Below are 12,957 nucleotides of genomic sequence, written 5' to 3' on the forward strand. Positions count from 1 at the left end.
CTTGTCCATAGTGATTTACACCAACTAAGGATCTGTCTCTAATCTATAGATTCAATAAACACAGGTTTTGCACTGTGAGGGTTGGACCACTTCTGAACAATGTTTTATAACACTTCCTCACACCCATCTTCAGATAATGAAAGCCAATGACATACCATCTTTGTACATTCAGCTCAGTGTGACTGAAAATGCCGGATTAGTATCACAGAAACGTGAAATGCTTGTTATCCACAAAACAGACATGGTCAGGTTAGTAACAATGCAAATTTCTTCCATGTTATACTGTACAAATCTTTCATAGCTTTGTGGATTTTAACGTCGGAACCGTAAGACCCATGGGTGATGGACCTATTCTAATGTGGTTTCCAGGGCTGCTGTTAGACTTTGTGGGATCTGGGGCTGAAATCTGAACCCCACTACTCAAATCTAAGCGCCGCCATCCACTGCAAAAACCAAAGCACAAGGCAGAGCTCAAGTGGACTCATGCTTCGGTCCCTCCCCTCCCCCACTTTGGAGTTGTGTAGTAATTTGTGTTGTCAAAATGGAGTCATGGTGCAATGAAGTGTGAGAACCTCCTGCATAAATCATGCCACACAATTTCACCCAGTGACTTCTTCACTGAGCCCAGTAACCTGTTTAATTAAAACTTGCCCTTCAGCTCTGATCTGCAAAGCAAAACCTATTTGGGACTGGATCATGACATTATCATCTGGTCCCAAGCAAGGTTTAGGGGCTGTTTTGCTGCCCCTGGAACAGCCTATGAGAGATTGTGGCTTCATCCTAATGCCCCCCACTGTTGCTTTTGAAAAGGGAATATGCTGTTGAGGGTTGGTGTACTAGATGACATAGGCTTTATCTAGTTACATCAGCAATGGGCAACTTTTGATGGCCAAAAAATGCCCTGTTTCGGTGACAAAATGAAATCACCTGTGAGAGAAATAATTTTGCACAAAACTTTTGTCGACATAGTCCAGTGTAGGCATCATGCTTGATTCTTACTGCTTTAATTGGCCTCCAGGAGGTGTCCCACTATGCTCAGTGGGACTGCTCTGGTCAGTAGTTTTGATTTCCATTGCCCAGTAGCCAGATAAATAAATAAACAAACACCCAGCCCTGCCCCTTAGAAGCCCTGGGAATATTTGAATTTCCATTTCCTGTTGGCTTGGCATGAAGGCCTCATTGCATCTTCCTAGGTGACCATGGTGGTTTATCACTGTGACGGTGCGTTGGGGGTCCCCCGTCTCCTGCACCCCGAAATGGCACAAACAGACTGCACCAGCCAGTGGAATAGAGGAAGTTTATTGCCTCTCCAGGATACAGCACAGATGTAATCTGGTCACAGAGCTGGGCTAGGATGCCTCAGGCCCCCTTGAGATGGGGGAGACTGGGCCCCTAAACTCCAGCCCCTTTCCCTAGGCTGTCTCCTCCATGCTCCCAGCCAGCAACCAACTAACTTGCTTCCAGCCAGGGCAGCATTCCACCTTCCTTTGTTCCTCTCCATGGGGGGTGTCTGGCCATACTGGTTTGCATAGTGACTCATCCTGTTTTGCTGGGTCGTGGTACCCACGGCAGCCAGTGGGGGTTACCCCAGAGCCAGCAGCATAGAAACCAGCCAGGTACCCCCACTACGTCACAATCACCATATACACAATCTCTCACATGGACCACTGCAGAGCTGTTGGATCTGATCAGTATATGGGGAGTGAAGCCCAGGTGCTCATGAGTCATAGGAATTTTGATACCGACAGGCCCATTTCTCAAAGCTTGTATGAAAAGAGCTATGAATGGGACATGCTGCAGTGCCCAGTGAAGATAAAGGAGCTGAGACAGGTGTACTATAAGGTGAGGGAGGCAAATCATTTTGCCTGTGCTTGCACCTAAGACCTACCAGTTCTACAAGGAGCTAGACAGTATTCTTAGTGGTGACCCACCTCCACTGCCAAGAGCCCCATGAATACTTTGATGGGGAGGTAGTGAAAAGAGAATCTAATCCATAGGACAAAGTCATCGATGAAGAAGTGGAGCTTGGCAATATGGAGCTCCCAGTAGGGTCACCCGGTGAAGCAGGCAGCCAGGAACTGTTTTCCACTCTGGAGGTGTCTAGCCAGTTTCAGCTGTTTCTCTCTGGCAAGCAATAACTAGGGGTGTGTCTAGACTGCAGGCTTCTTTCGAAAGAGGCTCTTTCGAAAGCATCTTTCGAAAGAGCCTCTTTCGAAAGATCGCGTCTAGACTGCAGGCGGATCTTTCGATAGAGGAAATCCGCTTTTTCGAAAGAGAGCACCCAGCGAGTCTGGATGCTCTCTTTCGAAGACAGCCTCTTTACATTGAAGAACGCCTTCCTTCGAAAGAAGAACTTTCGAAGGAAGGCGTTCTTCCTCGTGAAACGAGGTTTACCGCCATCGAAAGAAAAGCCGCGTTCTTTCGAAATAATTTCGAAAGAACGCGGCTTGAGTCTGGATGCAGGGGAAGTTCTTTCGAAAAAAGGGTACTTTTTTCGAAAGAACCCCTGAGTGTGGACACGGCCTAGGAGAAGAAATGCCTGGTAAGTGGCTGTAGTTTGTGCAGTGAGGACGTGAGTTCAAGGTATAGAAATGTACAAGGCTGGCTGTGTTTTGCATGCCAGACATTCTTCTGTGCAGCTAATCTGTGCAGCAGAACAGGATGTTGCCATGCAGAGATTTTACAAGAACCCTCCAAAGAGATCTCTAAGAAAATTTCCTGGATGTACTCAGCAATCTTCTACTGAAGGTTCTTTGGTAGAGCTATTTTGTTCTTTCCCCTATTGTAAGCAACTTTCCTGTATTATTCAGCTATCACTTGTGCAGGGACCATAGTGGCAAAAAGGAAAGCAGGCAAACAGGCCAGGGCAGAGCCACAAGCATGTAGGAGATGTGTCCTTGCTTATTCTTAGAAGCGAGAGGTCCACTAGTATTGACTTGTCTCTGGAAAAGTGTGGGAGAATTTTGAGATCCCCCCCCCCGTTAGCTGCAATACAACCTTTGCAAAGTGCTCTTTTCCCCATGTATAGTGCCCCCTGTCCCCAGCCAACATGCACAATGTGTTAGATGTTTGCTGAGATATGTGCTTTTCAAGGTCCATGAAAAAGTGATTGTTACATTAGCACAGTTGTATTTTACTGAAATATTTCAATGCTGTGTGACAACTTAAGAATGATGCTTTTTGTGCTGTGGCTTTGAGGAACACCACATGCACACTGGCTGTCTCCACCAGGGAAGAAAGTGCCCAAGATGGAGAAAAGAAGACATGTTCTGGTAGGTACTGCACTTTGCAATGCAGATAAAAGGAAATGCAAGAAGAGAAGCTGAAAGGCAGGATGGGAAAGAAAATCAGGAGTTTATTAAGAACACCGCTGAGCAGATGATTAAAGTCATGGAGGAGCAAATGCAGATGCTGAAATCCTTAATAATGCTGCAGACTGAACAGATGCATGCTTGCTCTCCCCTGCAGCACATTCAGAATGCACATTCAAACACCGCCCGCACAGTCCTTTCCGAGACTTCTTGGTTTCCCCTTCACTCCTCCCCCTCAGACAATTTTCAAAGTGACAGCTGGATCTACACACAACTCTGAAAGTCTTCCCTGGTACCTCCTTTCCCACTAAGCGCCTTTGTGTGTGTCTGTGCTGTTTCATGTGCAATAAAAGCTGTGTTCTGGAACACTACGCCTGGTGTGGTATGGCTGCACCACACAGGGTACAGCACTACCAGCCATTTTTGTCACTACACTGGCAGCATCTAGACCTCCACCCTGAGCCAGACAGTCTCTTACCAGTGCACTGCACCAGGATGCACAGCCTTACAATATGTTGGAGAAGGGAGAGGAAGGATGCTACATTAAACTTCTCCTCTTCCTTACTCTGGTTTAGGGGCCTGTGTATTCTAGTAGTGTTCCCACCAGTTTCATATAAATCACATTAATTGTACAAACAACCACATCTCTGTGTTAAAGTAATGCACACTGGAAAAAATAACCCAACTATACATACAATATGATGGGGGCTAATTTAGCTACAACTAATCAGGAAAGAGATATTGGAGTTATTATGGATAGTTCTCTGAAAACGTCCATGCATTGTGCAGCAGCAGTCAAAAAAGCAAATAGATTGCTAGGAATTATTTTAAAAGGGATAGAAAATAAGATGAAGAATATCTTACTGCCCCTATATAAAACTATAGTATGCCCACATCTTGAATATTGCATACAGATGTGGTCTCCTCACCTCAAAAAAGATATTTTGGCATTAGAAAAGGTTCAGAAAAGGGCAACTAAAATGATTAGGGGTTCGGAATGGGTCCCATATGAGGAAAGGCTAAAGAGACTGGGACTTTTCAGTTTAGAAAAGAGAAGACTGAGTGGGGATATGATAGAGGTATATAAAATCATGAGCGGTGTGGAGAAGGTGAATAAAGAAATGTTATTTATTTGTTCCCATAATATAAAAACTAGAGGACACCAAATTAAATTAATGGGTAGCAGGTTTAAAACTAATAAAAGAAAGTTCTTCACACAGCGTGTAGTCCTGTGGAACTCCTTGCCAGAGGAGGCGGTAAAGGCTAGGACTATAAGAGTTTTAAAAAGAGCTAGATAAATTCATGGAGGTTAGGTCCAATAAAGGCTATTAGCCAGGGGGTAAGGAATGATGCCTTTGGTCTCTGTTTGTCAAAGGCTGGAGATGGATGGCAGGAGACAAATCGCTTGATCATTGTCTTCGGTCCACCCCCTCTGGGCACCTGGTACTGCCACTGTTGGCAGACAGGCTACTGGGCTAGATGGACCTTTGGTCTGACCCATTATGGCCATTTTTATGTTCCTATGTCCTGAGGGAGACCCAGGCTTGGTTGCTTCTGGGTCTCATTACCACAGCCTCATCTGCCCCACATCCAAACTACCTCTCCCCCCTGAGGCTGCCTCCAGTTTTCTTCATTCAGAGTGGATTCTAAAGAGCTTCTCCTGCATCACCAAGTCAGGATTCCAACACTGCTAACAGAGTGTGACAGCAGGAACATCCTGGAACCCTCTCACAAGTCCTGTTTCCTCCCTTGGGTTGGCCTTTCTTGGGTTCTCCATGCCATGGTTCCCAGCCACTGCAAGCAGGCTTCAGCAGGTCCTCCAAGCAAGGATGGCATTAGACTCACTTGGGCAGAAAGCCAAAGCCTTGATACCCAGGGCTGAAGTCAAAGCCTGAGCAACTTATCTTCCCCCTGTGGCCAGTGACCCCAGGCAATGAATTGCCCTTCTTGCTACCCTTTGTACCAGTCCTGGCTTTTATAGGCACAGGTATGCCATGGAGTTTTTGGCACTTCGATGAAGGTGGAGGGTGTGGGGGAGTCCTAAGAAAGGAAAAGGTTGAGAACCCCTGCTTTAGCTTATCAAAGGGCTGCTCCTCTTTATCTGTCATCAGCTTGACCCTCAACAGAAGGGAGTGTTCATAAGCAGGCTTCCAATGAAAACAGATAATGCAGGAACATCTTCAGAACAGAGCAGAGGTGACACTCTATGCAATAAAGGACAATTGGAATATGAGGATCTGATCAATATTTTTTTTATTTTGCGTGTTGTCAGATAATGCGAGAAAGTTTCAGAGCAACACCTGACTAGGAAGTGAAAAAAATCACAAGAGGTGAAAAAAATGTGATAATGGTGTCAAAGAACTTGTTTAGATCATTTTTAAAGCAAGACGCTTAGCTGGCCCTGACACTTTTTTAGCTGTAGATATTTAAGGTATCTCTAACCAAAGAGAGCAGGACAAATCTGCACAGTGCAGGACAAATCTGCACAGTGCACATTTTACTGATAATATATTTACTAATTTAGCAGCAAATTTTAACTCTGAAAATGCTGGCGTTTTCTAGTCTGCCAGCACAATGACTGCTTAGTAGTTCAGCAGGATATAGCTAATATTTGTGGTGTCACTGAAATTTGTGGCAGAAAAAAGGTCTTGGTCATCTTGACCAGTAAGGCATAGCATAGTCAGTAAATATTTCCATGACTGTATGATTGAGTCATTTAATAAGGTCTTGCCTGGTGTTTCTTGGTGGTTTTAGCCTGGGGCTAATAGAACCACTGGGCCTTGTCCGTTTCCAGAATGCTCAATAAAGAGTACCCCTTTATGCTTATTGGAGACAAGTTCATATCTTCCCTGCCAGGAAGGTCACTGCGGTCTGAAGTTTCCCTGAAAGCCCCATACTGGCTGATACCAAGAGAAACAATGCCAAAATACTTACAACTCAACTGGAAGAAGGAATTATTTTAGAAATCTGGTGCAAAAAAAAAGAAAGAAAAAAGAACCAAGACTATCTTGAAAATTTCAACACTTTTACAAGCAAGATGTTTGGACACTTAGATCAGCTTCTGAAAAGTGTTCAAACTTTTGGTTTCTTATCTGAGCCAAATCCAAACTCAGAGGTCTCAGAGAAGGCAAGCATGTGGTTTCTTGCATGCAAATACACATTTAGGCTAGGTCTATACTATAGCCTTTTTTCAGAAAAAGTTACGCAAATTGCGCTCCACAATGTACGTAGCTTTTTCCAATTGCTTTTCCAGAAGAGGCTTTTCCGTTATTTGGCTCCATTTAGACAGGGCCAAATGGCAGAAAAGCTCCTCTTTCAGAGGAGCTCTTCTTCCTCGTAGAACAAGTGCTTCCCGAAAGAGCGTGTTTGCACTTCCGCCAAAAAAAGCTGAAGAGCCAATGCATTTCCTGGACGCGGTGGAGTTTTTCCGGGATACCAATGGTATCCCGAAAAACCCCACAGTCTAGACCATACCCTTACTTTGCCTGCACACTTCCAGATGTGTACTGTTCATGAGTTTCACTCACAGGGTATGTCTACACTACCCCGCTAGTTCGAACTAGCAGGGTAATGTAGGCATGCCACACTTGCAAATGAAGCCCGGGATTTGAATTTCCCGGGCTTCATTTGCATAAGCGGGGAGCCGCCATTTTTAAAACCCCGCTGGTTCGAACCCCGTGCAGCGCGGCTACACGGGGCACGAACTAGGTAGTTCGAACTAGGCTTCCTAGTTCTAACTACCGTTACTCCTCATTTCACAAGGAGTAACGGTAGTTCAAACTAGGAAGCCTAGTTCGAACTACCTAGTTCATGCCCCGTGTAGCCGCGCTGCACGGGGTTTGAACCAGCGGGGTTTTAAAAATGGCGGCTCCCCGCTTATGCAAATGAAGCCCGGGAAATTCAAATCCCGGGCTTCATTTGCAAGTGCGGTATGCCTACATTACCCTCCTAGTTCGAACTAGGAGGGTAGTGTAGACATACCCACGGTGTCTAGATAGAGGTCTATTAGCTATCTGCATGTGTAAACTTGGTGGGCGAGACTTCAGTGTCTACATAAGGCCCAGCTCCCATGGAAAGTAGCTGAAAACCCTGAGTTCAATCTGGAAGGAATTTCAGCAAGGATTGCACAGTGTCAGCCCCTTCATTCAAGTCCCCAAAAAAACTAAAGAAATGAATTTACCTAGATAACTTTATAAAAATCTTATGTTGAAGAAACAAATAATCTAATTTTTACTACATAACTATTTTATAACCCACAGATATTGTCTTCACAGTTACAACGAACAAATTAAGAGAAAACCAAAAGTAATATTGGAACAGTTCAAGCCACACAAAACACAGTAAGAAGAAACTGAGAGGTCTCAACAGCTTAGCTTTTGTTCACCAAAGTCTCAGTTTGTGTGTCTGATCATCAAATCTGCACCATATGCTGAGTCAAAACCTTCTCTCCACTTGCATGTAGGGATCCTCAGTTGAAGTCCAGCCTCTTCCCCTGCTGTGGATCACTGCTAGACAGCCACATAACTGATTAACTAGCCAATTAACTCACAAATTGAACAGACTTAAAGAAAACTCAGTTACAAGAAAATACAAAACCTGGGAACAACAGAAGAGAAATGACTTTCCCCCCATTACTATGTTTAAAGAGGAGCTGTAGAATCACACTGCAAAAGTAACTAGAACAGTTAGGCTAAAATCAAAACAACATTCCAAGTATACAACTAAAACAGAAGTTATTTTTCCCTCCCAGTTTCCATTTACTACAATTAACATTGTTCAGGTTCCCTGGCAGAGGGTTAACACCATTACTACCTGCTGTAAAGTGCCTCAGAGGGAGGGCCAGCAGCCTGCTTTCTGCTCTTGACTCAGCCTCTCCCAGCTCACACAGAGCAGGAGGCCCTTAGGAAAAGCAGCTACCCGGATCCCAGCAACAGAGACAGATCTTATTGGAGCAGACCCCAAACAATCACACTCAATTCCAGAAGCTTCTGGGTGTGGGGTGCAAAATCTGCCTAGTAACAGTGACCCAGACACTATCCACTCCCTTCTCCCCCCACCCCAGGGGTCTCTTAAAGAGATATCTCCCTATTAGGAATATGGATTACAGATGCACATATGACTATTAACATTCAAGCAGTTGGTAATGGACTTGCATATGCTTACTTAGGTCCTGAACCTGCAGTTCTGAAGTTGATAGGGGCCTTGCCATTGACATGAATGCCTGCACAATCAAGACCCTACTTTGCATCGGAAAATCAGAAAGCAAATATTTTCAAGATGATATTTTATTGTTTCATTATTACTCATTTAGCACTACACAGAAATATAGGGGAGACATATTGAATTTAAGGCGGGAGTGCTGCTCCCTTTCAAGTCAATGTGAGTTTCAAGTGGGAATCAGTGGGAATAGGTTTAGCACTCTGTTTGAATGTATTTAGGAAAAGTGGACTTTAACTGAGATTAAAGAGGTACCTTAAATACCTCTTTAATCTCAGGTGCCTCTTCTCCACATTTTTTCCCACAGAGTGAGTATACACACCTAATAAGGATATCAGACTGTAACTTACTATTGCCTATCCAGACTAATAATGGCACCTGTGTTCTCTGGCATTTCATTGAATGTCAGAGCTTTTTTCATTAGCATAATGCTCTTTGGAGAAGGGTGTTAAATCAGAGGTTGATGTGGTCCCTGTCTTTTTCCTCTCCAGTCCCATGCTCTTTCCCCTAAATAGACGGTAAAAGTGACCAAAACTAGGGTTGCCAGTGTCCGGTTTTGAACCAGTCAGTCCAGTATTTGAGCTTCCTGTTCAGGAAACAAATTGAGAAAATATAAATGAGAAATTATAAATGTCAGGTATTTTCTAAATAAGATGAACTGTAGATTGTGATGTAATGTCAAGAGTGTCCAGTATTTTTGTTGAAACCATCTGGCAACCCTAACCAAAACATAATATTTTTGTCATTCATGCAGACCTTTTTCTTTCATCCCTAATCTTAATTTCAATGATGGTTACATATAACCTGCTTTATATAGAACAAGTGTGAGTAAATTCTAGTGAAGCAACAAGACATTTTTCTAAAACCTCTTTTCCTTTCTCCTGATCCTTATACAAGAGTTTACAAAAGACCTTCAGGGTATGTCTACACTACCCCGCTAGTTCGAACTAGCGGGGGTAATGTAGTCATCCGCACTTGCAAATGAAGCCCGGGTTTTGAATTTCCCTGGCTTCATTTGCATGAAGCCGGCCGGCGCCATTTTTAAATGCCGGCTAGTTCGGACTCTGTGCCGCGCGGCTACACGTGGCACGGACTAGCTAGTTCGGAATAGGCTTCCTAATCCGAACTAGCTGTACACCTCATTCCACGTACACCTCGTTCCACTAGGCGTACAGCTAGTTCGGATTAGAAGGCTAATCCGAACTAGCTAGTCCGTGCCACGTGTAGCCGCGCTGCACAGAGTCCGAACTAGCCGGCATTTAAAAATGGCGCCGGCCGGCTTCATGCAAATGAAGCCCGGGAAATTCAAATCCTGGGTTTCATTTGCAAGTGCGGATGACTACATTACCCCCGCCAGTTCAAACTACCGGGGTAGTGTAGACATACCCTCAGATAGTTAAACACCCAATTCTCATTGAACTTCTATTTATGTTATGCCACTTTAAAGATCCCAGTCTTAATTCCTACCACCATGTTTCCTTACTCAAGAGAGGCAGGTGTTTCTGGTATCTTTTTGTACAGTGGCATCCACTGCTTGTATTAAAATTAATACATCAGTTCAATTTCAGAGTATGCTACAATTTAGAAGAGAATCAATTTTAAATTCTCATGCTGATCATGTGTGTGCTGAAAGGAATTTTTTTAAATGGCTAGATGCCATAAAAATCCCATTTTAAAACATTAATTCATAAACCAATTGATTAGCTTGGAAATTCTCTGTGAAATCCTTCTTAGTATAAATTTGGAGATGGAGTACTATATTATTTATACACAATGGAAAAAGTTTAATCTTACTTTAAGTGCATAGTTTGATGCATTCTTAATTGTACTGCCCTTACGATTCTTCCATTATGTACTTTGAGACAAGATTTGAATTCAGGGGAAATATTTCCATAATTTATGCATCTATCCCAAATAGATCTATCCATGAAACCCACAGACTTTGTACTAAATCCATTACAGCATCTTCAAGTAAAGCAGTAAAACATTTCTTTAAAATGGAAACTTTTAATAGAACTTCAAACCCTTTGGGATGTTTCTTTTGGAACTATTTTGAAATCTTAAGCATGACCAGCCAGCACAGTGCACTGCCATCTGTCTGTCTAGTGTCCCAGTTAGAACCAAATTATTTGCTGCGAATAACAAGATAGGCCTTTCTTCTATCTTGATATCTCTGTGGGTATTTGCTATTTGTAAACTTTCACTGAACACTTTACATGAGCAGTGTTAAATGGGATTCTGGAAACTATTCTTTTTTTTAAACCATTCATGCATTCTTATGTGTGCTGTGTGATTGGTTACCTAAGCAACAAGTTCATGGACAGAATTAAAATACAGATGGGTCTAATACACAAGGCAGAACCATGTATTAACTATGCAATGAATCAGTTTGTTAAAAACCTGATCCCCATACACGGGCCCACTGATGGGGAGGGGGAAAGGGCAAAAGGGATTATTGACCAGGGGTCTGGTGACTCCCGGCGAACACCTCTACTACTGCAGCAATGTTGGTAGCTTTTAGAGTCCCAGGCCCTTTAATTAACCACTTTGTGCACTCCATGTGGCCCTGAGGGCTGGGTGGGGGGCACGCCATGTTCCGAATGGGGTGGAGGGCTGGCTGCTCCCAGCCCCACGCCTTCCTCTTGAAGCCCCACACCCTCCAGAGGTGCAGAGCCAAACCCTCCCTCCCCCATGTACAGGGGCCCTCGCAGGCTGCTGGCTCGCCTGCCTACACATGGCTCATTTTGCACAGGACAGATATTTAGGTTGGTTTAATACAACCTCTACAGTTACTGTACCAGTTCTTATGTTCAATAAAATCAGTGAGTTTTAGGTAGGCAAGGTGCCAGTATGACTCTACAACCTCCTTATCTTCCAAGTCTGTTAATCTTGAATTAGAATATACGTTGCTGATTTTGTACATGCAATCCTTTCCCAAGTAAGTCTGTAGAAAATTTCTGGTTGCACAAGTAGCTACATGAATCCCTTTACAAGTAGGATTCTTTAGAGTGCAATTTTATTGTTAAAGAGCACATGAGAACATGTTTAGAAATAACAGCTTGTGCAGCAATTTTCTCTTGTGACCCTGTTGGTCGGTTTGGTAAACAATTAAAGGTATCCCACTGTGCCTTTTAAGTCACTTATCCAAAGACCTGGGAAGTGGTTCTTTTTCACATTTCTAAAACTTCTGTTGTATTTCTAACCTTTCATGAAACAAACAAGAGTCTAATGCTCCTTGTCTCTGAATAATTGAGGTCTGCTTGTTCAGATTTTGACTTTTTTTCTCTTGAATAAGCACTTTGATATTGTGCAAAGATTATTTCTGCATGCTGAAAACTCCCCTAAATTCACTTAATAAGGTATCACTCAAAACTAGCTTATTCTGAAGAATTGTCACAGCTATGACATAATACTGTCTTGATCCTAGGCTATGAATATATAAATGTTATTTCTCCCTTGGAAGGCATAACACTGCCAAAGAGGGGAACTTACGGTTGCTACTTTTTGACTTATAGGTGTTAGCCAGGAAATGGAATTTTCAATAATGCTATGGAATGTATGCAAAAACTAGCAAAACCTGCTGCTAGCCAATAGTGATTAAACTGCAGATCTTTCTGTTATGGGCGATTTACAACCACCCAAACCCTGAGAAGTACTTGTCATTCACTAAAGATCTGTCTTGCATTTATGCTTTCCTTGTAGAAAACCTTCCTCTTTCACTCTGCTTATAAACCCTTCATTGTAGCTTCATGTGTTACTGAGTTACAGATATATAGTACGGTCATTTGACAGGCAAAATTGTCTTGCTTGGTATTATTTTAAATAACATTTTTTTTAAATTTTCAGGAGGTTTGGAAATCACTGCCTCTTCCAACCAGTCCAGTGTGTATCTATCCCTATGTTTCCACTCGTGAATATTAAGGGATGCTCTAGGGTATTTCATTAAAGATTCAATAATGCAAGGTGCTGAATACCTCTAAGTGTTGCTTCATACACATAGGATAATGGTTTAAATCAGGGGCAGGCAATATATGACTTGCAGGCCAGATGTGGCCCACCAAGCTGCTGGATCCAACTGGTTGGCCATCCCACCGGCATCCTGAGGCACTGAGTAGCCAGGTGCTTCAGAGGAGCTCCATACCACTTTAAGTGGCCAGCTGCTTGCTTTAGCTCTCTGCTCTGGGCACCGGCAGGAGGGGAGGAGGAGGAGGCTTTGCAGAAACTACTAGCCAATGGGAGCTGAGAGATTTTGCTGGGGATAGAGGCAACATGTGAGGCCTCTCCCTTCCCCAGTGTCCAGAGCAGAGAGCCATTGAGAGCAGCCAGCCACTTTGAGCAGCTCGTGGCTGTACCAGACAGGAAACCTGTCTCAGGCTCCTGCGGGGCTGCTGGCCAGGAGCCACCTAGGTAAGGCCTCCTAACCATAGCC

This window comes from Pelodiscus sinensis, chromosome 17 (genome assembly GCF_049634645.1).
Source record: "Pelodiscus sinensis isolate JC-2024 chromosome 17, ASM4963464v1, whole genome shotgun sequence".
NCBI lineage: Eukaryota > Metazoa > Chordata > Testudines > Trionychidae > Pelodiscus > Pelodiscus sinensis.